We start from the raw sequence: 26,123 nt of genomic DNA on the forward strand, positions 1-26,123 counted from the left end.
ATTTAAAGGAGCAATGAAGAACCCCTCCCTATTTCACTGTCCTTTTCTAAGAACCAACAATTGGGGGAGCATGAATTTTAACTTTCCCCCCAGGGGATAAAATGGAAGCAAAAGCGGGTGAGTTGTTGGTTGCAGTATTCATCCTAGCAGCCATTCCTAGTAGCTGCCATCTTTCCCCCAGGATGCCTCCTGCCAATGGTAGTGGTGAGGGGGAAAAGCTAAGGCTGGTGGGAAAAAAGAGGCCGGTTTTGCCCTCCTTTGCTCCTCTTGCTCTCCCACCCCCACCAAATTTTGAGCCAAACGTTCTCACCAGAGAACTCTAATACAGAACAGCACATCAGGAACACTTTCGTCTACCCTGACAAAATCTTAAGACCACTTAACATCATCTTTAAATCTGGTTTATAATCCCGCCCCCATGGGATATCCAGAGGCACTTCCTGCCATAAAGGGTCACATAGACCAGGAGTAAAGCTGGAAATTGAAACTGATAGAATCCTTCAGGGTATAAACTGGCTATTGACCAGATGTGTTAAGGAAGAAATGCCCTTCCAGGAAGCTAATACGATTACTATCCACTAATGGAAATCTCCTCTTAAGCCCTAACAATAGTCAGAAGCAGTCAGAATTCTGCAAGGCCAAATGTAATGATGAACACGAGCAGTTAGTATCGCTAGTCATTGTTATATGCTTGTTTTCATCAGTCTTAATGTACTATAAAATATGAAGCTGCTATTTAGAAGCTATTGGTAATGCTGAAAATCAAGGGTGTGTGTGTGTTGGGTGGGGGGAGCAGGTATTTCCCTTGATGAGAACAAGAGATTTTGTAACATTGTATTTTTATATGAATTTATATTGTCTGCATATTAAACTTGGACTGACAAAATTGAGCATATTCCAAAGGACAGCTCACATAGCAGTAGTTCCTCCACTAAACTAACTTACTCTCAAATTTGTGTGCATAGGATTGGGATTACAATCTTAGTTTCGTGGAAACCCCCCCCCCTTTCTCTTTCTCTCTCTGTCATTATCTCATTTTAAAAAAAAATTCTGGATTATTGTTAGTTGTAGATTGAAACAGATTGCGGTATTTTCAGTACTAACTAGGTACTAACAGGGTTTTACTTACTGAGCTACCTTCTTCACATCAACAGCTGCTAAAATCAGGAGAAAACTATGGCCGCATTTGCATGTAATGGGAGACCAGAGGTGAAGGAGCCAGAGGTCGACAAACTTGTACGTGCAAATGTGTGAGACCCTAGTCCTGTCAGAAAAATGACCCCGGGTTCCCTTGCTAAACTCCAGTTTGAAACCTCAGGTTATAGTGAGTTTCACTGCTCATACCCAAGGTTTCTAGCTGCCTGTTATACCTCTGAATATGGAATTGCAGGCTGCACTTGCTAAAGCTGGAGTTGAGTGAGGAAGCTCCTCCCTCTGTCCAGCTGTAATTGGCTGTCGGGGCTGTCCTTCGTGTTAGAAGGATGCCCGCACTGCAAGTTCCCCCTTCTCTTTGCAGTCTCCCTAACTGCAGTTTGGCGCCTCTCTGTTTCGTCCATACGCAGACAGGTAAGTGTGCCTGGGTGGGGGGAGTGGACACGGGTCTATTGGACCCTCAATTCTGCATGGATGGGGCCTATATGAAGTATTTTCTGTATGACAGAAGTAGACAGTAATTTTCCTTTTCCCATACAAAAGGGAATTCCAATGGAGCCACCAAGTTGCTCTGGTGTCCTATGCCTGTGTAGTGAAGCAAAATGCCCATTTGGCGAAGAGCATGCTAATGAATAGTAGAGAATTGGTTGAAAGTTTTAAGTGTCATTGTCACAAGCCACAACAAAGTTACAGATAACCTTTTTCATTCCCACCACTGCAGTGATGTACAAATTACCAGTTGTTCATTGTGTCAGCTAGGGTTGCCTAGAAGAAGATTAGCACATTCAACTTTTTTACTGGGGGAAGTTCTTCTTCCATATTTCCCCTCTCTATCGGGATTTATCAGGGTTTTGCTCTTGGTTTTCTTCTCGGTCCTCTGCTTTACTGTCTCGATGCTGTCTCCTTGGGTGAATGTATCAAATCCTATGGCTTTCAGTTACACTTTATACTAATGGCACCTGGCGGTCGCTCTCTATACTTAACCTCTGCCCTCCATAGAGTCCCGTATGCCTGAATATCCACTTGTTGGATGATTCCTCACCATCTCAAACTCAACACATCCAAGGCCCAACTACTTATCTTTCCCTTCAAGTTTTCCTCTTTTAATCCAGCTACATAATTGTTGACAACATCTCCATTCACCTTGTTAACAAGGCATGCAGCCTTTGTTTAGCTTTGATTCTTCTTTCTCCTTTGCTGCCCACATTCAGTCAGTCTCTGCCATGCTGTTTCTCCCTGTACAGCATTGCAAAAATCTGTCCATTCCTCTCCATTCTAGCATTATGGCAAGGAGTTACATAATTATCTATGGGGATTTGCAACCATGATTAATCCCCACTGTGACTGCATCTTGCTCAAATCAAGATACTGTGTAAGTGGTTAATCATCTTGAGTAACCAGCATTGCATTTGTATTAAGAAAACTGCCCTTGTTGTATCTATGTTAGATCTCAATTTTCTTTGCTTCAGTTCAAAGACCATTTTAGTGAAGCTCCTACTACTAAATATGGTTTGAAAGAACTGTGGAAATAAACGTCATATACATTTTTCTCAATAAGCCTTGCAAAGCCTTTCTAAGAAGAGATGTGGCATCACCTTTCCCTCAGAAGATTCCTTAATTGATTACTTCTAATAAAGACCTGCAGGCATTCCAATTAAATGAATTGCCATACCAATTAAGCAGCAGTTCTTTTGATAAGTGTCATTAGGTTTATTACAGTTCCCAGAGAAATGTCCTTATTAAGACAGTTCCCCATTTACAACTGTGTAATGTTTTAAAGAGCAAAGAAAGTGGTCACAAGTAAACTGGCTTGAGAGACACTGCAATAAAGAGATATTTCAGAGGACAGCAGTGTTACATTGGTGTGACTGAGAACAAGTGGTAGCTCACAAAACTAGTGAGAGAGGAGAAAAACCACAATGGTTGTACTTGGAAGAATATAAAAGTGTGCAGCACAGCAGGACAAAATGTCAGATACACACACTGTTTCACCACCACCACCATGTCATTTTTCCAGCTCTCAAAGTGGATATCCATGTAGTTCTGAATGATTCAGCATGGGTTCAGATAACAGGGTAATCCATATTTGGAAGTCCTGACTTCTGAAGACTTCAAAACAGGACTTGGCATGTGATCTGAATGATAAAAAAGAGGATCTTAAAGAAAGCAACTTCAACTCAAAGATTCTCACTTGAAAACAGCTGTTCCAAATATCCACTTTTTATTTTTTGCACAGGAACTTGTGATTTGATTTGTCTGTGTGAAGATTTCTTTCAAGAAACACTTAAAATATTAACTTTCCCTGGTTGCTGCCTCTCTCTTTTTTCCTGCATTATGTCACATGGATTACCTCACCCAATCGGGGATCATGTAGGAGATTACATCCTGACACTATTTATCCAATCAGGTTTACTGTGCTATGCTGTCACTAAAAGCAAATGTGCTCATGGGGAGTGAGAGAAGTTGAAGATAAAAGAAGTAAGCAAATATTTTTGTAAGAAATCCTGGAACAAAAAGAGAGGTAATTTTCAACATTGCAAAAACTTTAAAAAAGTAATTCTGGCTGAGCTATAATTATTTTTATAATACCTATCCTCACTCAACCATGATATATTTCCAGCATGATTTTTGGAGCTGAATATGTTCCCTCTTCCCTCCTAGATCTATCAGCATCTTGAAGCCGAAAAGAAACTGTAACGCTAAAATCCTTTTTTGCGGGGGGAGTACATTTTTGATGCTTTGAACAGATCAATATTTGTATTGTGTTTTTAAAAAACCATGCTTGTAAAAGCTGAGTCTGGTATTTCTTGATCAAATCTTCCAGCATGGTAGGCTGCTGCGCTCTGGTGTGTTGCTATATCTTACATAAATGATGCCAAGTGTTATATAAGAAATTAAGTACTTGACACTGCCAAAAACACATTGTTCAGTACATGGGTATGAATAGAACCAGTAAAACAAAATGTTAAAAGGAGCTTGTAAGAAGTAAATCGTGAAGTCTTAAGAAAACTAAGCAATTATCATTTTCTTGTTCTGAGCATTATGACCAGTGAGAGAAAGTAGGTTCTTTGATGCATTTTGTCATATAGCTTTTTGTAAAATATGACAGAAACCAACCACTATATGCAGCAGTATTCTTCATTGTAAGGCTCAAGGCCAGTGTCAGCCCCATCAACCCTAAGTGTGGCTCCCTGATGACTTGTTTATTGGGTCTATGTGGAGCTTCGGCCAAAGCTGAATACTCTGCACAGTCCCCCTTGCACCATGCAGAGATGACCATTGCCACCATCCAATGCTGCTCATTGCCTAGTGTTGGGGAGCTCCTTTAAGGAAAATGGAGCCCTCTTGAGCCCCTGCATCATAGGAACATAGAAAGCTACCTTATACTGGGTTAGACCATTGGTCCTTATACCTCAGTATTGTCTACACTGCCTGAGATGAACTTCCATCACCTTGGAAGATGTGCATAGAGTGCTGGGAAGTATAGCCCTTCCCAGTGCTTTCCTCCTGGAGCTCTTAAGAGAGGGCTATGAGCACTGGGAAAAGCACTGGGGAAAGTGTACTTTGTGGATGAATAATGAATACTGCCGATATACAGGCTTTATAGGACTTTTCTACGTTCATGAAGTATGGGTCAACATTGATATAAGGGTGGGGATTGCTGGGTATGCACTTGATAGTCAAGATTCCCTTGGATGCCGAGTGACCTAGGTCCAGTTTAGAGGAAGCATCTGATCGTCCCCACACACCATATGATATAATTTGTGAGAAGACATTTCCCACTCTTTACTTGGGATGTGTAAACAGGTTTGACGTTGAATGTGTTCGAAATTGAACTGGTTCAGTTTGAATGTTTGAGGAACCACCCCCTGTTCAGTCTGATCCCAGACTAAACCAACCTGGGATTGGTGAACTTTCCCCCCCAAAAAAGTTTTAATTTTTTAAAAAACTTACTCCTCTGGAGGAGTTGTCTGAGGTGTCGTGGGAGGGGGAGTCCACGGAGGTTCCCCCTCCCTCTGCCAGCCTCCCTGAGTCCAGAAATCAGCCATTTGGCCATTCTTTGGCCAGTTTTCAGCCTTTCCCCCAGTGCGGTGGCCATTTTGGAGGTTGCCAGCCTTGCACAATGGGCCTCTGCGTGGGATGGGATGGAACTTCCTTGCTTGACCCCTGCTAACTGGGCAAAGAGGCACCTTTTAACATGGTGATTCTCTTTATATAGCGGGGGAGAGTAACTGGCCCTATCCATCCCCAGCACAGTACTTCCAGTGACTGTTGCTGGAGTCTATCTTATGTTTCTTTTTAGATCATGAGCCCTTGGGGGACATGGATCTATCTTATTTATTTATTATTTCTCTGCATAAACTGTCCTGAGCCTTTTTTTGAAGGGCGGTATAGAAATTGAATCATGTATTGGGTGGATCAGACACATTGTCTAAATCAGCTCCTAAACATCTTGTGTTTAGAATTGAGCTTGCTTCTACCTCTCAGCCTACCTACCTCACAGGGTTGTTGTGAGGATAAAAATAACCATGAGCTCCTTGGAGGAAGAGCAGGATATAAATGTAATAATAAATAAATAATAATTCAATCAATCAATCATTTTATTTACGGCCATAAGCCAAACAAAATTAAAACTTTAGACTGTTACCATGGGTAAATATACAGCATAAAATAACTAAAAGATACACAATCAGCCTCTTAAAACCCCATGATGAGGTCAGTTTCATAGCCCCATATAAAAATTTAGCAACTAGTTTAGTGATACCCACATTAACATAAGCAAGACATAAATTAATATAAAAGGAATCAGGCCTGCCTGGGAACTGATCAAATAAAGGGGTCAATAATTCTTTCCTTGAGTCGCGGAGCAGAGGGCAGTACAAAAGCACAGGAGCAACTGTTTCTAAGCAGCCCTCTCCACAAGAACATAGCCCCGAAACGGGAATCCTTGCAAAACCTTCTAAGGAACAAGACAGAGGGTAAAACATTCAGCCTGGCTCGTGCAAAGGCTGACCTCAATTTAACCAGATGGAGCGTGGAGAGATATTTAGCAGGATGATTTCGAGCAGGGAGGGAAATACCAAGATATATGGGAGAGCAGCATCTATTCGCTAAGGAGACAAGGCGTTGATACTCAATGTCTAAGACGTTGGATCATGATAGCCTTGGCGCTGGTAAAACACAGGGACAATAAATTGGAGGGTGAAAGCCCCAAACTCAGCACTTTTTTTTGGTAAACACAGATAACCAAGAGTTAGGGAAGTTGTCCCTCCACATAAGTTGAATATACAATGATTCCTGAGACCCAAGGCAAAAATTAAGCCAGCGAGTTAGTGTAAGCTCCCAAGCCCGACAGGCAATGGAATAGGAACCTGACACAAAGCACCATAGGAAACACATTTCGGAACTCTAAAAATAGCTCTGAGAAATCTGGACTGAATAGAATCCATTTCCGACTGTATCCCCTGAATTCATAGTGGAGCCCCAAAGAGCATTTGAGCTACAATAAATAATACTGGTGGTTTGGTAGTATGTAGAAGATTTGATAATCTCACATGAAGGCCTACCTTTCGTCTTTTTCACATAACTGCCTTCTCACATTGTGGTATTTTCTGAAGTGACATCTTCTTGATGCAAGTGGCATGGTCGTTGCTGAGGAAACCACTTCTGTGTGGCAGAGGCTACTTGTGGAGCTGTAAAAAAATTGTGAATGGCTTTTTACATAAATCATGATCCATCCGATCATGTGGAGAATCTCCATCTCAGTACCAGCAGCCACAGGAAGTCATGGTGCTGATAGCATGGAGACTTTTCACATAGGCTGCTCTGCATGGGATTGAACCTGGATTATTGTTTTTTTAAAAAATATTTACTGCCTTTCTTCCAAAAGTGGCATTCAAGGCAGCTGATGTTGAGCTGTCACTTTCCTCATCAGAGTTTGTTGTCTGGAGAGGGCAGGGGTGATGTTATATGTGGGATGAAATGGACTGTTGGCAATGCTGTGTTAGAAGATTGCACTTTGATTTCTTGTAGTAGCAACAATGAGTTATCTTGTACCTAAGTGTGTTCTGCTTTCCACCTATTGATTCTATTCTTTTTTAATCCCTAATGACTTTGTGCCATTCTCCTAACAAACCACCCTAACTAAACTCTCCCCCACAACCCCGGCTAGATCATATAGGGGATTACTTTTATCATGAGGAATGTTTGGAATTAATACTTTCTGGTGTGCAAGGTATACATTCAGTGTGTACATACCACTTTTCTATATTAAAGTTCCATTTTTGGTTTAAAAGTTGCAAACAGATATTTTTATAATGCTGCTTGTGGCACTGTGTGTCCCTTTACTGCTTTCCTGACATAGCCTCTCCCATTCCACAAAAGATGCCTTCTCGGTATCACTTGGGTCTTCTAATTGCCTCCCTTTGGGTTTTTCCTTTTGCTGGCAGGGGAAGAGCTTAAAGTGGGGGAAAATATTGCAGCTTCTGCTGGACAAAAACAACAAGATTTTACAAGATTTAAACTTTTAAACTTAAAATTTAAAATTTACACAATTTAAATTTTCAAATGGGGTTTCCATGCCATGTTGAATGCATATAGAAACATTTAGAATAGAAGTGGTGTTTCTAGAGGAGATAATATTGGGGGGGAAATGTTAATTATGAAAGCTGGGTTGATATTAGAAGCCATGTCATTAAATATTAATAATGGTATATCACACAAAGAAGCTCCTTGTTTTCAATTTTAAACTCAGCCACATTTAGCAATGTGAAATGATGAACATGTAGATCATTTATGGAGTCCATTACAAGAGAACTCCACATTCAGTTTAATTCTATACATTTACAGTATTACAGTCACTAACCAGTACAGAGAAAGAAAACTGTCTCCACATTGTAATACTTCCCCATACAGCAAGCTCATTAATGTGAACTGAAGTGCTTTGGTATAAGTCCCCCACCCACCCACCATACACACTTTTTAATTCTGGCCCTTATCAAGGAAAACAACATTTTAATTATTCCTCCATGGTTGGATGTAGGCATTGGGGCACCCTAGGTGGAACATAAATGTTTATTTATTATATCTCACATTTATACTTGTATTCTCAAGGCAGCTAGCAAAATAAATATTACCTGAAATATGGTCATAGCAGAATCCAGTGTGCAATGGGCCTATATTTCACTATATTCTTACAACTCAAGAATGGCAAAAGCTGTCTCTCATAGTGTTAGAAAAACAAACCAACCCCAAACCTGGCAGTTTGAATCCATTGTTGACTTCCCCTATTTTTAAAATAAAGGGATAAAAGTGTTCTCAGCATAAGAATTAGCTTGCTATTTTCCAAGTGCTTAAGGGATGTAGTAAAGACTACTCACTTGTATGTTTTGAAGATATACAGATACTTGAGCACAGCTTTTTAAATCTCTCCATGCAGGAAATGCAACAAAATATTTCTCATTGAGTTATTTGAAGAGAAGCATTTAAAACCAAAACAAACGGCAAATTCTTAACCATGAAACCAAACAGCATTTCAGCCATTAGCTACGACCATGGCTGTGATTGATGAAAGTGTTTTTCTTACATTTGTTCTGACCTCAAAACACAGAATAATTTTCCGGTAACTACCTGACCTAAAATTGCCTTACCATCTGCCTCATAATGAATATTATCCTTACATTTGTAACACAGGCTCAGACATCTAAAAGCTTGATCTGTAAGAGATTGTTCTTGATAGTCTTGAAGCATGAATGTTGATCCAACAGGAATGTTGCTGGCAGTACATGTGGACCTCGTTATCCACGGGGTTCAGTTTCCACGAGTTTCCCCAGATAACAAAACTGCGGGTAATGAAACCTTATATCAATGGCAATGGGGTGGGGGTAGGTTCATGGAGGGCAAAACCCACAATAAAAATTCAGAAACTGGACAAATAATGTATCATGCCATGCTCTGCAGGTCTCCATCTGTCTAGCAATGCCCCCCCACCCCAACCCCCAACTGTGCCAATTTTCTGTGGGAAAATGGCAGGGAATTTTTTTTTTTTTTAGGGAAGAGCCTTAAAATCAGCAAAATTGTGGTAGGAAATGACCCCAGAGGTCATTTCCAACCACCTAGGAAACACAGATCACTAAATTTTAACCCTTTTAAAACCACACATACCAAGGCTGGGTGTACATGGCCCGACTGCAGATATACAAAACTGTGAATGCCGTGTTGCTGCAGCCATGTTCAATGAGGTTCAGCTGTATCTTCCAGTGTTTGTCAGATGTGCTTTCCCCCTCCCATTAGTTGTGGCAGTTTAGGGTAACCTGAAGAGCAAGCCATGTGAGTAAAACTGGTACAATAACTGAAGAATTTTGGAAATCATTATTTATTTATTTTTAAAAAAGTTTTATTCATCAACAAACTAAAAATCAACTAAAAAGGATAATGAAGTAAAATATAAACATTGCAAGGGGCTGCTGCCAAACAGTTTAAGAGAATAAGATCATAAAGGCTATCAGTTAGGACTGAAAAGGAAAGAACATCCCTTCAAAATATAAATTTGTTCTTTGTATCACAGTACACAGCCAGATGTTTGCTTATGAGATCAGAGGGAAATCTTTACTTTTAATGCACTTCCTATCACAGAAAACATGTTTCAATCAAATATTGCTCTCAAATACTATAATTTTCAGAAATCTTGGAATTCATGATATTTTAGAAGAGTTTGTTCTGAGTCTGACTGCAGTGGGTAAGCCATTGATTCTACCAGCTAAACAGATTCTACCAGCATCTAAGTAGATGCTATGAACTAAGATAGCATTGATGCACACAATGTAGAATGGTATGCACAGGGAGAAAACGGACATAGTGGGTGGCTTTATATAACTGCTGGCAAGTCTGTAAGTGGGGGAAATGTTGGGGATATGTTGGGAACTGAAATTGTGTGCTCCCAATGGGTGTGATCTTCTCTTTGGTATCTAGGAAGTACACTTTTGTCATGGAAAGGAAACACACTTCTTGTTCAAATCAACAAAGAAAAGGGATGTGCTCCCATTGCAATTACAGAGACTAGGGGAAGTATTTTCCTATGCTGGGATCTTCAGGACTCATTTAAACTTATGGCTTGATGCCCATGTTGTGGCTGCCAAACTTCCTTCTTGATGGCAGTGTTCTATTTAAAAGCTGTTAACACATTGTCCCTGATATAGTGCCAGCGGGAATTCGAACTGGCAACAGGGCTCTGTGCGCACCAGGAGTCGAAATTGACTTGACGGCACACTTTACCACATTGTCCCAGTCACATATAGCTGGCTATATGCAGTGCTGATATGCATGCATTGCCCATTATTAAAGCAATGTATGCACTGAAACATATATAAACATACATTTATTTATTTTATAAATTTCTATCCAACATTTTTCCAGCGTCCCAAAACTAGTTGTGCCTCAACCAGCAGGCAGCAGAGAGGGTGAATTTTGGAGTTCCTATCTTCCCTTCAGAGTGCTCTGTAACTGTTAGAAATATGCTCCTGAGGTCACACAGTCCTCTGGGTCACAATCCCATATGTCACAGAATGCTTCTGGGGGAATGATCGATGGACAACATTCTACCCCCTTATTGCTCCTTCCTTCTGAAGTACTCCACAACATAGAGAAATATGTCCCGAAGGGCTGTACGATCCTTAGGAACATATTTTAAAATCAGTTACAGTGTGCCTTGAAGAGAAGGTAGTAACCCTGAAATTTGGTATCCCCACTGCGTGTGCACAGCCTTCTTGTGAGCACAACAAATAGTTATATACCACTTTTCAGTAAAAGTTTCCAAAGCGGTTTACATAGAGAAATAAATAAATAAGATGCCTAGCTGTCCCCAAAGGGCTCACAATCTTAAAAAGAAACATAAGACAGACACTAGCAACAATCACTGGAGGTACTGTGCTGGAGGTGGATAGGGCCAGTTACTCTCCCCCTGCTAAATAAAGAGAATCGCCATGTTAAAAAGGTGATTCTCTACCCAGTTAGCAGGGGATAATCATCTAGTAATAAGAGGGTGCCAGAAATGAGACCATTTCGGTCTCAGTGAGTGATGAGTCATGCAACAGGACCTCTTATGATCCAGGAAGATATGTGGGAGAACCAAGCATAAAAGAAATGCATAATATTATTCATTGCAGGCATAATCTGGCTGGGTAGGCGACTGGAATGCAAGTGGAGGAGAACTTGGCTCGAATCTGATAGGACACAGCATGGGACCCATTTGAAGGCTTATGCGGTAGCGGTGCATGCAGCAATACAAATATTTTGGTCTGTGTGCATTGCATCTGCAGGTTTGCATTCAGCAGAGCTATCTCGGGTTTTGAGGAGTTTGATTTCTGCTCCTTCTCTTTTAAATCAGTCCCCGGAAACATTCTGCTGTGATCCTTTGAGTGGGTTCTTTGCAGGCAAACTCTCCTGTATTTGGGCTGACTTGGACTCCACTATTTCTGCAGGGTCAATGACGGGGGTATCCAGCAATACCTCTTGCAATATTAGATTGGATCAGTTTCAATCTGTGACTCCTGAGGATGTAGACAAGCTGCTTGGGGTGGTGCAATCTATCACTTGTTCTCTGGATCCTTGCCCGACTCGGCTGCTTCTATCTAGCAGGAAAATTGTTGAAGGTGGCCTAGTTAATATCATAAATGCATCGCTCAGGGAGGGTAGGGTACTTCTTTGTTTGAAGGAGGCAATGGTTAGACTATTTCTTAAGAAACCTTCCCTGAACCCCTTGGTGGTTTTGGAGGAAGCTGATTGTCTAGACCCATTTCAGACTGGCTTTAGAGCCTGCTATTGGATTGAGACAGCCTTGGTCAGCCTGATGGATTACCTCTACCGGAGAATTGGCAGACGGCGTGTGACTCTGCTGGTTCTTCTGGATCTCTCGGCAGCGCTCAATACCATCGACCATGGTATCATTCTGGATCTCTTGGGGGAGTTGGGGATAGGGAGCACTGCTTTGCAGTGGTTCCACTCCTATATCTTGGGTAGATTTCAGATGGTGGAGCTTGGTGACATTTGCTCCTCAAAACGGGAGCTGTTATATGGAATCCCTCAGGGCTCCATTCTGTCACCAGTGCTTTTTAATATCTACATGAAACCGCTAGGTGAGGTCAATAGGAGATTTGGTGCTGGGTGTTATCAGTATGCTGATGACACCCACATCTACTTCTTATCATCATCATCATCATCATCATCATCATCAGGAAATGGCATTCATTTCCTAAATGCCTGCCTACAGGAAGTAATGGGCTAGATGAGGGATAACAAATTGAAACTGAATCCAAGCAAGATGCAGGTGCTCATTTTAGGGGCTTAGAACCTGAGGGATGAATTAGAGCTTACTGTGCTGGATGGTGTTACACTACCTGGGAAGGAGCAGGTACGCAGCTTGGGAGTTCTCCTGGACCCAGGCCTCACCCTGGTATCTCAGGTGGAGGCCATGGCCAGGAGTGCTTTATATCACCTTCAGCTGATTTGACAGCTGTGTCCATTCCTTGAAGAGGATGACCTCAAAACAGTAGTTCATCACTTGGTAACCTCCAGGCTTGACTATTGCACTGCCCTCTATGTGAGGCTGCCTTTGTATGTAGTTCAGAAACTTCAGTTAGTTCAAAAGGCAGCAGCCAGATTGGTCTCTGGGGCAACCCAGAGAGACCATATTATGCTTGTTTTAAAACAGTTGCATTGGCTGCTGATATGTTTCCGGGCAAAATACAAATTGCTGGTTATTACTTTTAAAGCTCTGAACGGCTTCGGTCCGGGTTACAATTAAAGTACAATTGATTTTAATTGTTTTTATATTGATATTATATTAACCACTGTGAGCCATTTTTGGAAGGGTGGTATAGAAACCAAATCAATCAATCAATCAATGAGGCAGGTCTCACGATCCGTGAGAACCACTTTTGGCGAAACTGCGGGGAAAGCGGGCTAAGCCCACTCTCCCTGCAGACGATCTCCACAGGAGCCCTAGGCGGCCATATCGGCCACCCACACGATTGCCGGCTCTGTGATGGAGCCAGCGGAGGCTGGGGGGAGCAGGGGCCAATAGGCCCCCGCAAGCTCCAGCATGCCCTGCGCAAGCACACAGGGCATGCTGGCGAGACCCCTGGAGCCGAGAGGCGGCTTTTCGCCTCCCCTCTGGGGGTCTCCTTGTGAGTAGCCACACCGCGGCTACTCATGATCCAATAGCCCGGTTTTGTGGAGCACTCACGCCGCAAACCCAGGCTAAGGGGCGGGCTACCAAAGTGGGTTAGCCGCTCAAGAACCACCGGGCTTGCAGTCGAGCCCGGTGGTTCTTACAATTAATTCTTACATTTAATTCTTATTAATTGAATTGTAATTGTAGTTCTTACAATTAGCAAAAATCGGGCTAGGCTCTCCTAGCCCGATTTTTGCTAATCGTGTGAATAGCCCCAATATTTTGACAACACTTGGTCCTATAAGCAATGGTCAAGATGTAAATTAACAAGGGAATAGATAACCATAGTCAGGTCTGCATGCTTCAGGAACAGATGAGCTGGTTCATCAACCAGAGCTGGGAACAGACTATCCAGGAACAAGGCTGGGTCCAGGAGCAATTCTGCCTACTGCATCAAGTACCTTCATTGGAAATTGAATATTGACAGCTTTCATGTATTTCATTTAAGTCAGGTCCCAGTTTATACCACAGAGCTCTCCTTCAACCATGCCACATGACATGATTGTTTGCACATGTTTGTGCATTTTCAAATAACCAGCACCCTTGTATGGAGTTCCTCCACCATGGCAGGGATTCTCTTCAGATATTTAGCTCAACAGCTATTGTGACCTTAAATGACTCAAACTCAGTAGATATAGATGCTGTTCTCATGACCATCCTAACCCATCCTGGTGCAGACCAGCCTGGGTTAGGCTGGTTGTGAGAAGTGGCGGGATCCTCGCAGATCTCTCCACTCCCCACCCACCTAACCCTCTTAATGAACATGGCTGTTCGCTGAGGTTAAGGGTGCGCTTGCACCTGTAATCTGGCTACTTGGTATCATGTGTCTCGCAGCCTAATGAGCTGCCAGAGACAGGTGCCTAGTGCTCCCATCCGATGGGGGAATCCCTCAGTGCAAAATGCATGTGGCGCATTGCATTATGGGATGTGGCTGGCCAGAACAATGGGTTCTGGCTGGAGATCTCTCCACACTCCTTAGTGGAATGTGTGGCCAAGTGGGAGGCACGCCAAAGACAGACTGCTTAGTTATCAGGGGGGGGGGAGTTAAAAGCAGCCTCCCCCCGCACCCTCCCTGCCCATCCATGGAGATCATGAGAATTGCCTCACAGCATAGCATTGCACTGCTGTAAACACCATATCTACCTAGAAGAGAATGTATTTATTTTGCTGTTTCGAATTTAAAGGAATTGTCCAACATCTCCTATTACAAGATTCACTCAAGTCCTTGTGGAGGGGAAGAAGTGGGGTGGGTGGGTGGGATGGGTCGAGTTAATTACAATGATTCTTCTCAGGAATGAAAAAGAAGTAAAAGAAGAAAAAGGAGTGTAATAGGCCTTTTGATTTGCTTATAAAAGTATTCATATAAATAAGTGCATTCAGGTAGTTCTCCAACACGTGGTAAGATCATATGACTGTTACCTGGTAGGTTTGATTTCCCTCCTTTAAAATATTGACTGGCTTTCCATATCATGGAATAACATCTGAGGAAATTATAAAACTGTGTCTTGGATGCACTGGTTTCTTTGGGGTATTGGAGCTCCAGTGTGCATAAGGGATTTCCCCACCTACAAGTTCCTTCCCATTCAACCCATTAAGCAAAAGTGGGCACTCCCAGGTGCTCAAAAGTTGATGAGCTTCCTCCCTTCTCTGAAGTGAATGGGGAATATTGTTCGGCACACTTTACCTTTATAAAAGCTCCATGTATATGTTGAAGGGGTTCTGAAGATTAGAAAAGTAATAGTTTTGGGATAGTGAAATAAGCCACTAGACAGCTGCTTTATTTTCCTAGGAAGGTTTATGGAAATGTATGTTGACTTTCTGCAATTAATTGTTTAGGCTAATTTTCTTTAACCCACCCGTAAAGAAATATTAATCAGAGATAATCCCTGCCCCCCCACCCTCCCCTTTTAAAGTTGAAGATGTAAGTAACCCTTTTTAATGGATATATGGTAATGCTCTGCATTCAAATAAATCTTTATATTGTGCAAGATTTGCTTGGATCCAGATAACTGTGAAGGGAGTGTGTGTAATAGGGCTTTCTCATTCCCTTTCTACTGCATCCCCTTGGACTTACTGCAGAGCTCCTTATGATCAGGGGTACCCTCTGGAACAGCATGCAATTCAGTGGTGAGGGGAGTTGGAGGAAATCAGAGATCCATCCATCCCCCTTGCCCCTCCTCCACACCTTGTGCAGGCACAAGTGCCTTCAATACCTGGTATGGGCTTTTTGGATCCAAGTAGGCTTGCCAACTCTGACCTAAGCTATTTCTAGAGATTTTTTTTCTTCAAATATTGTTCACAATATCAAGCAAATTCTCCATGGATGCTTTCAATGGTCACCTGAATATTGATACCAACAGCTCGAGACTCCAGGCCAATCTTGGAGAACTGAAAAATCTGGATCCATGCCTTCGTATTCAATACTGGTTTCCCATCAATGTATAAAAATATAGAAAACAGCGACTGGCGGGCGGGCATTGGGTGGGGAGAAAGCAGTGACCAGTGGGCAGGCATGGGGAGGAGAAAGCGGCAACGTGTGTGGGGGAGAAAGCGGCAACTGGTAGGCAGGCATGGGGGGAGTCACAATTGGCAGGCAGGTGTAGGAGGAAGAAAGCGGCGAACGGTGGGCAGGTGTGGGGGGAGAAAGTGGTGACTGGTGGGCAGGCGTTGGGGGAGAAAGTGGTGACCGGCGGGTGGGCAGGGGAAGAAATCAGCGGGGGGGGAGGGAGAGAACAGAGGAAAACCCCAGGGCGGGGGGAGCTAGAGGCGCAAATGCTCTGTGCCTGGTTCAGCTAGTTAGAATAATTTTCTAAGTTGAATTTGAATGGATACCAGCAATGAACATGATGAAACAATTTGCTGGTGTTTCATCCAGTTCCTTTCAGTAAAATAGTTAACTGGTGCACCACAACATCTAGCTAGGAAATAGAAATTGCCAGAAAATTAGATGAAAATGTTACTGCAAGCCACAAGTGTCTGACATTAACAAAAATAATGAAATAACTCCTTTGGTCTCTTGGTAAAATAAGATACCAGAATACTGTATTATCTTTTTTCCAAATGTTTTGAGCTATGGAGACACATTAAAGGGAAGAACTTTAACATTAGTAAAGTGATACACAGCCTTTTATTTCAAATATACAAAACAGATGATAAATAAGTTAATAAGATAGTTACAGAGGTATTTTATATTGGTTAATTTTTCTATTATAAATGGAAATGGAAAACATTCACTGCATTTCATAAAATATATGCAATGATACCATAGAACATAATATTACAGGAATATAATTAACTATTATTACATAATTGTAAAATGTGACATCCAGAATTTAAAATAGCAACATTAAGACAACTATTCATATTATAGATGAACAAAACTTGCTAAGCACGTGTCAGTGCAGCAATAGAATACAATTACATTAAGTCCAATGAAAAAGTGAACTTCTTTGCAACCTAAATTAAAAGTGAGGGGCTCAGGAATCTGAGATTTGAAGGTAGGGCTTTCCTAGTATTGTCAAGAAGAGTAATGGCTCATTTCCCCCAAACTCAGATATTTACAGAACAGGGTGGCCAGATCCTGAGGGGTATACTGGTGGGTCAAAACAGAACTCTTTCTCTAGTGAAAAGGTTCTTTTATGAATTAGTGTGTGCATTAGCAATTCTTTGTAGCATCATCCAAGGAAATCAAAGAGGAGAGCTTTAAAGCAGTTGAAAAGTGTACTGGTAGTAGTAGACGTTAAATTTATTTCATAATATTATAAATCTAAAATGAGCACACAGGGGGAAAGACAGAATTTGGATATAGCAATTATTTTGATAAGTAATCATGCAAGCTCCTCTAAAGTTTATAAAAGCTAATTGGCTAACATGCAGTATCAGGTTAATCTGAATACAGATGTGTTTGCAACTACTTGAGAAAATGTGAAGTAAAATACTAGGGATCTATCTTAAAATTGAAGTAATTTCCCTGAATACAAAAAAATATATACTAAATTGCTTGCTGTAGTATTCCCACAAAAGGAGAGCTAAAGTAGGTTAAGATATTTTTATTGAAGATATGTCTCTTGGAGAGGGTTGAAACTTTGAAAAAACATTTCATCTAGCAAATGGCTACTACTGCTGTTTTATACTGCATGGAATTGGAGTTCAGGACCCATTGGGCTTTATTACCTCAGGATAAAATAGCTAAACAGTAAGCAGTGGCTATAAGTCAATTCAATTAAGTCCAGTTAATTTTACCTGCTGGGGCATTGGGGGTAACACAGTTTGAACTAGCTTTGTCAGGCTTATTAGAGCTGTACAGAGACCTTACATGACTGAGAAAGCAGAACAGAGATTGTGTGTGAGGGACACCTCTTTGCTTTTAATCTCCAGCTAACCCCTTAATAGACATGCATACAAACTGCTCTTTTTCTTTGCAGGGCGAGGGGGCATAGGGAAGAAGATTTGTGCTAGACATGTGCCGCTGCAGCAGGAAGCAGAATGGGGAGCAGATAAGGACCTGTTCTCCTTTTCTTAAAGTTCCCGAACCAGTTTCCAAAATGTGTTTGAATTGTGGTTCAGGCACATCCCTAGCATGCAGTGTGATTTTTGTCTTTCCCACATCATAAGAACATAAGAACAGCACTGCTGGATCAGGCCCATGGCCCATCTAGTCCAGCATCCTATTTCGCACAGTGGCCCACCAGATGCCACAGGGAACCTACAGGCAGGAGTTGAGGACATGCCCTCTCTCCTGCTGTTATTCCCCTGCAACTGGTACTCAGAGGCATCATGCCTACTCAGAGGTGGCCTATAGCCCTCCAACTAGTAGCTGTTGATAGACCTTTCCTCTATGAAGTTATCCAAACCCCTCTTAAAGCCATCCAGGTTGCTGGCTATCACCACATCTTGTGGCAGAGAATTCCACAAGTTGATTATGCGTTGTGTGAAAAAGTACTTCCGTTTGTTGGCCCTAAATTTCCTGGCAATCAATTTCATGGGATGACCCCCTGTTATGTGAGAGGGAGAAACATTTATCTCTATCCACTTTCTCCACACCATGCATGATTTTATAGACCTTTATCATGTCTCCCCACAGTCGTATTTTTTCTAAACTAAAAAGCCGCAGATCTTGTAGTCTTGCCTCATAAGAAAGGTGCTCTAGGCCCCTGATCATCTTGGTTGCCTTCTTCTGCACCTTTTCCAGTTCTACAATGTCTTTCTTTAGATGTGGTGACCAGAATTGTATGCAGTACTCCAAGTGTGGCTGCACCATAGTTCAGTATAAGGGCATTATAATATTAGCAGTTTTATTTTCAGTCTGCTTCCTAATGATCCCTAGCATGGAATTGGCCTTTTTCACAGCTGCCGCACACTGAATCGACACTTTCAATGAGCTGTCCACCATGACCCCAAGATCCCTCTCCTTGTCAGTCTCTGACAGCTCAGATCCCATCAGCCTATACTTCAAGTTGGGGTTTTTCATTCCAATGTACATCCATAGCTGGTCTGCTGTACAGATATCAGTGTTGTTTTAAAGCTCTGCTGAGTATGATGTGGCACAGTCACGTTCACGCTGGAGCAGGGGGACAGCCCATATATTCAGCTATGTGCTGCTTAATCCCCTATTCCTAACTCAAACTGAAACAAAAGCTAAAAATACATAAGTGCATTTGCTTATTTTCATGTCCCTCCCTCTCTTCATTGACTTCCCAAGTGTTGAAATCTAGACTGCCTCAGGGCAGGAACCTGTCCCTTTTGCTTATATTATCCTGCAAAGTATAATCAATGATGATGGAGTGAAACAATGCAATTAATAGTAGTGCTTATTGGGATAGTGGTCATGGGTTTTGAAGTGATACTATCTAGGAAGGACTCTTCTATGGGATTTTGCTGAATGTGTAGCTCGTTGCTCTGATGTGTAACTAGCATGTGCAGCAACCTATGATATAACTGCCCTGTGAAACCAGGTCATGTTAACTGGGGATCATCTCTTCCATTAGCAACCAAAATCATTCATACTAATCTCCAATAATGTTCCCACATTATCTTGGGAAATTGCAGAAAATAACTCTAACCATCTCTTTAGAAGATAATTGGACTCCAGTGTTGCCGAGTGAGTGTTGATAGAGTGCTTTTCATGCTAATGGTGCCCTGTTCCAGAATTATGAGGAGAAAGTCATAGGTCTTCAGGCACAATTATTTAGCCATTTCACAGGTCTTAGGAAAGATGGTGATGCCAGCTCTTAGGTTAATGCCCTCTGGAGATGTGAATTCAAATAGGTCACAAGAAAATTATTTGGATCGTCTCCTAACACTTCTGTTTATGCACTACCACAAAATTGCTTCACTGTTTTTTAATGATTGGTAGCTTTGGCCTCTGGGGAGATCCACAGTGTGAAAGAGTAAGCTTGTATATATCTCAGAACTAAAAGAGGGAGTGAATGATCTAGGACCATTTCTTTGGAAATTACCTTGTTTGCTTTAGTGACTATCAGTAATAGCATTCTGAGCTGGATTGCCCCATTCTATTTATTTATTTATTTATTTATTTATTTATTTATTTATTTATTTATTTATACATTTCTATACCGCCTTTCGTTAAAAGAAAACCCCAAGGCAGTTTACAAAAAATTAAAACATACAATAAAAGCAATAAAACATCAAGCGATAAAAACATCAAGCTAAAAACATATAAAACAGGCATAAAAACAATACAACAGATAAAAACACACAGAAGCAGCAGTAAAAACGATTATGTAAAAGCCTGGGTAAAAAGCCAAATCTTTAAACGCTTTCTAAAAGCCGTGATGGAGTCTGAGGAACGAATGGCCACTGGGAGAGCATTCCAGAGTCTAGGAGCAGCAACAGAGGGCCAGCCAAAGTGTTATAAGCATTTAAAGTTTTGAAAAAGACTCCTTTGTTAAACAGCTATAATTCTTTTCTCTAGATCTTCACTTTCCTGTTGCAAAACACATTTCTGGGAAGAGATGTTTATATTTTCTTGGGTGGTCATCAGTAGCACCTTTCAGGTTGTTCTATATTTAGTTGGCATCCTGCTATGTTTCTTATCATTTATAGAGAGATAGCAGGTTGTATTATGTTCCTGTGCTGTTGCAGACAACATAAATCAAAGACTGCACAAGACAGACAGACATCTGTTTGGAAACATCTAAAGGGAGCAGAAAGAAAACTTAAGAGCTGATCTACATACACAGCAAAAGCACAAGGCAACGTTGTTTCTGGACTGTGCCACTTCAGAGTGGATTTGGTGGGGGGCACATTTTTGAATACTTCCTCTTATTAAAATAAAATTTCCAACATGTAGAAAATGAGCACATCAGGAAAAAGGAAAGACTAGAGCTTTTATTCCTGATGTGCTCATTTTCTACACCTACAGAGTTTTTTGCTTCTTTTATGGTAGATTATTTTTGCCAGGATATCAAACTTTTTATATAGAGCATTCATCTTTACTCATCTGCTCTCTACATTAGAACACGACAAGAAAGAACTTTACCATGTGATTCTGCTGCTTTGTAGCTTGGCAGATAGAGATGTATGTTGTGATGTACTTGAATATTAACCCCTTTTTGGCCTGGGCATTACTTTGTAGGGATCTGAGATTTCCTTTGGCTAAAGAATAAAGTTTAGTAGCCATATTAAACTCAGTTCCCTTAAACTTCTCACCTTTTTTTTGGCGGAATACTTCAAGTAGAATCTCCAGAACAATGTTGAACAGCAAAGAAAAGTAGGATCAGTTGGGGCCCCTTCCAGTCGCAAAGTACAGTCTGTCTGTGTGTGTGTGTGTACACACACACACACACACAATGGCTGACATCTTGACCAATGTTCAATTCATACTTCTAACAGCACTGTGCAAGCAGCATTAACAGTAGCACCGGCTTTTTCACAGTATGGGCACTTTTGTGTAAGAGCATGAATATTTTTTGCAGCTCTCCCCATGCTCCCAAAGTGCTATTTGACAGTGGAAATATGTCCCTAAGGGTCATGCAACCCTCAAGAAAATATTTCCACAGGTCAAGCAGCACTTCTGGAGCACAGAAGAGCAGTGAAAATTGTCACTTTCTTGTGTAAGTGTGTTAACTCTTTAGAAGTGCTTAGACTAGTGTTACATGTGTGCTGTATTATTCAGGAAGTCAGCCAGTGGAATTGCTGCATTATCCAGGAAGTCAACTAATCTGTTCTTACTATTCTGAGGGAAAATCAGTACTTCTCTTTTAAGTCATTCATATTTTCAGGTCGCTTCCATTATCTCAACAATTGAGAAACATATTTATGATTACCAATGAAAAGGCAAACTGTGATTAAAGCAGAAAAACCAACTTTTACATTCTCAGAGGCATTTTTAGATATGCTATTAATTGGGGGGATATTTTAGTGACACTGCAGTTTTCATAATGAAAGACTAAAATGTTTGTTGATAATATAGAAGCAATAAAGACAAGGGCACACACAAGGCTGGCAAGATTCATAATTAAGTATTCTATTGAATAAGAAACACACTATGCAGATTTGGCATAACCAGTGAAAGATAGCTGCAGACTCACTTAGACATATTCAAAATATATAACTACGGTTCTCCTTCCTGAGATGGGATATAATGAAAACAAATTACATATTTATTTATCATATTTATATACTGCCTGACATGTGCATCCTTAGGTGGTATACAGAAGTTAAAATACAAGTATAAAAATAGGATAAAATGATAAAATGTTTAAAACAATTTTAGGATATAAAACAGATCATTTAAAACCAATTAATAAAAACCCTGAGAAAACAGGTGTGTCTTAAGGGTCTTTAAAAAAAAAATCAGAGATGGAGATGCTTTGATTTTGACAGGAAGTGCATTCTAGAGTCACAGAGAAGGCCCAGACCCAAGTAGCCACCAAAAAGCTGGTGGCAGCCCTAACTTGACCTCCCCAGATTATCTTAATAGGTGGGAGGGTTCTTGGCAAAGGAGGAACTCTCTTAAATACTCTGAAACCAAGGTGTTAAGGGCTTTGTAGATAATAACGAGCACTATTTCGTTCAGAAATGTATTGGCAGCCAGTGTAGTTCTTTTAAGATCAGTGTTATATAGTCTCTTTGGGTTATCCCAGAGACCAGTCTGACTGCTGTGTTCTGCACCAACTGTAGTTTCTGGATTACATACAAAGCCCCAAATACTGTTTTAATAGTTTTAACTTCATTTTAAAATATTGTTTTAGGGTTTTAAACTTTTTGTTGTCATTTATTTTAACCAATGTTTTAATTTGCCATTTATTTGTTTTAATCAATGTTTTAACTTTTTGGTTTTTTGTAAACTGCCCAGAGACATAAGCTTTGGGCAGTATTAAAATATGTTAAATGAATGAATAAATGAATAAATAAATAAATAAATAAATGTAGAGTGCATTACAGTAGTCAAGCCTGGAGGTTACCAGCATATATGTTTTAAGGTCATTTACCTCCAGAAATGTGAGTAGCTGACATATCAACCAAAGCTGATCAAAAGTGCTCCTGGCCACTGCCTCGACCTGAGAAACCAGGGAGAGTTTTGGAAGGCAGGAGCACTCGAAGCCAGGAGCACTCCCAAGCTACATTACTTGTTCTTTTTGGGGGAGTGTAACCTCATCCAGAAGAGGCAGAACTAAACCATCTCTTGAGTTCTGACACACACACACACCCCACACACAGTCAGTCTCGCCATCTTATTTGGATTCAATTTCAGTTTATCCCTCATCCAGCCCTTCACCACCTCCAGGCAGGCATTTAGGGAAGTAATGTGATTACCTGATGAAGATGATATGGAGGAATAGATTTGGGTGTGTAGCAGATTTAACCCAGCCTTTGTCTCAAAGCAAGCTCACATGAGGGGAAGAAAAATGCTGAATCATCCTCTCTCTTGCTTTCTCCCACAAAGGCTGTTCCTTTAACTTAAACTTTCCTGTTTCATCAGTAGCTGATTCGCTGCCACCACATCCTAATTTATTACAGAGTTTGCCCCGCCCCTGGATTTGGGTGAATGTCCAGGGAGACTCTCCTTCTCTTTACGACTGGAAAACTGAACAAAGAAACCCTTCTCTTCCTGCAGCAAGGTCTTCTAGGTCCAGCCCAACATGTGCTAAGTGACTGATCCCTAGAGGTCACTGCCTGTCAGTCAAGATAGGGTTCACTTCTGGTTTATGCTGGCCTTGGGCCGAAATAAACAAATACATACCGTATATACTCGAGTATAAGCCGAATTTTTCAGCACCCAAAATGTGCTGAAAAAATCAGCCTCGGCTTATACTCGAGTCATCTATCTGCCCGTGCTAAAATGTCCCCCTGTAATAAAGTACCGTGCATACTGGTCACAATATACCCCTCTGATGTCTCAATTAATGTAATTTTATTGAAATTTATTTTGATTATTGAAACTCACCAGTAGCTGCTGCATTTCCCACCCTAGGCTTGTACTCGAGTCAATTAGTTTTTTGGTTTCTTAGGTAAAATTAGGTACCTCAGCTTATATTCGGATCAGCTTATACTCGAGTATATACGGTACACTTCTGGTTTACTCTTTAGGGGAAGGAGGGGCCATTCATTACAGGGTGTCATCAGCATTTTGATAACACCCTGCACCATATCTCCTGATGATCTCAGCAGTTTCATGTAGATGTTAAAAAGCGTTAGAGACAGTATGGAGCCTTGTGGAACATCATACATTAACTCCAGCTATGCAGAGCAACAGTCTCCAAGTGACACCATCTGAATCTACCAGAGAGGTAGGAATAGAACCACTGTAAAACAGTGCCACCCAATCCCAACTCCCTCAAGCAACATAGAAGGATACCATGGTCGATGGTATTGAAAACTGCTGAGAGATCCAAAAGGATCAACAGTTACACTCCCCCTGTTGACACATAATTGGAGATTATCCATCAGGCCGACCATTACATATTACATCTCAAAAGTTTTATGAATGACCACAGAAGGTGTGAATCAAAACCCAAGTCCCTCAGGTGACTTGTTTTTTTGGTTACAAACCCAAAGATCATCACATAGAGGGGATTTGCCTTATGTCTGAACCAGCCATAACATTTGGAGAAATATCGTTGGCTTTTGCATGTGTGTGTGAGATGTGGACAAATGATTAACATGTGTATATTGGGAGGAGTTAATTCACTTATTTTGTGGCTACGTGCATACACAAGAATAAGGGGAATGAAGCCAAGGCAACATTTGTTTGCTGTAATTAACATCAGACACTGTATGATGCACATTAAAGACACTGGGATGATATCCATTTGTTGAAGTATCATTTGTGTTGAATCCAAAAACCAGCTTGTAGGAAAGATTTATTATGTTTTAATTATATTGAACAATGAAATTCACCAAAGTCGGGGCTGGAAAAAGCTTCTGGGCTTTCACAATTGCTTTTCCCAAAGTGGCAAGTTCTTAAAGTGCACTTCCAAGTCTGAACTTGGAGAAGTTTGCTCCTGCCTCACCAGTCTGTTCTTCCAGCCCCCCAACTCCCCCCAATGCACCCTTATCCAAGTGGGATTGTGGAGGGGTCTCTTTCCCCTCCCCCCCATTGTCCTGGTATTTGGAATTCCAAGGGTAAAGTGTTGATGTGCACCAGGCTCACCCCCCCCCCCGTTCTCATGTCACTCTGCTGCAGTGCTGATTGGGAAAACAGGTGTGGGGGCTGGGGGATGTAGCAAGAGCTACTGCAGTGTTGGGGGGTAGGGCAGGGAAGGAAGTAATCCCATTGCCCACTGCCATTTGGAGTCAGTAAAGGGCTCCTTTGGAAGGATTGGAGGGCTGGCTCGAAGGTAGGTAGGGGAATGGTAACTGGCAAGCTTCAGATTGGGTCAGAAAATGATTTTGGATAAGTCAGATCTCTCTGAACCCAAAGGAGGTGAATGGGAGAGGGCTTACCCATTGCTAGTTTTTAATCCATTAGGAACATAGGAAGCTGCCATATACTGGGTGGGGGGGGGGCCGGAATAAACACCTTTAAGTATAAATTAGTAGGTGCTTACCTCCACTCTGGCCAAGCTGCTCCAAGCAGCAGTGCAACACCCAGCACTCCCTGTGGTGGGGATAGGCTCTGTCACTCATCTGGTTAGTGGAGGGGGGTCGGCTCTGCAGAAGCCAGGTGACTGGTGGAGCTGATCCCTGCCACAGGGAGTGTTGGGCAGCGCGCTGCTGCTTGGAGCAGCTTGCAGGTACAGGTGGCGTGGAGGTAAGCACCTACTAATTTATGCTTAAAGGTGTCTCTCGCCTGCCCCCTGCCGGCGGTGCCTGCACCATCCCCTTCTGACTTCAACCCTAAACATATTGGTCATGCTCCAAGCAAGTGAAGAACTTTTTGATCCTCTTGGCTGTCATGATGCCCATGTCAGTGGGAGAAGGGCTATGCCTTTGCAAAGGACCTTCCTGCAGTGATGGCTTCTTGCAACAGCCGAGTGGGACTGGAAGGGGGAGTGATTTTTGCACCAAGGGGAGAGAGACAAAAATCACTCCTCCCTCTGAATCTGTTTAGCTGCACAAAAAGCTTTCAGCACAATAATGCTGTAAGGTGATATTAAGTAGCTCTTAACTTAAATAATTCCTTTTATGAAGAGTATGCGATCCAAGAATCTTGGGATCCAGATATGGCAGAAATGCAGAATGGAGAATCAATCTCTCTCTCTCTCTCTCTCTCTCTCTCTCTCTCTCTCTCTCTCTCTCTCTCTCTCTTTCTAAGATAGATATCGATATATATCTG

The 26,123-nt window shown here is 41.6% G+C and overlaps 1 protein-coding gene across 2 annotated transcripts in view; it reads left to right on the forward strand.

Annotated features, from left to right (window-relative positions):
- The window catches only part of NALF1 (NALCN channel auxiliary factor 1), a 410,074-nt gene that overhangs the window by 125,355 nt on the left and 258,596 nt on the right, over window positions 1-26,123 (forward strand). The window contains exon 1 of one of the 2 annotated variants that reach the window (XR_008318754.1): window positions 3,575-3,673. The exons of the other annotated variant lie outside the window; for it this stretch is intronic. The gene's annotated coding sequence lies outside the window, so the exon portion shown is untranslated. Of the gene's footprint in view, window positions 1-3,574; window positions 3,674-26,123 lie in introns of those variants that run through there. 2 annotated transcript variants of the gene reach the window in all.

Source organism: Hemicordylus capensis, chromosome 3 (assembly GCF_027244095.1).
Source record: "Hemicordylus capensis ecotype Gifberg chromosome 3, rHemCap1.1.pri, whole genome shotgun sequence".
NCBI classification, from domain to species: Eukaryota; Metazoa; Chordata; class Lepidosauria; order Squamata; family Cordylidae; genus Hemicordylus; species Hemicordylus capensis.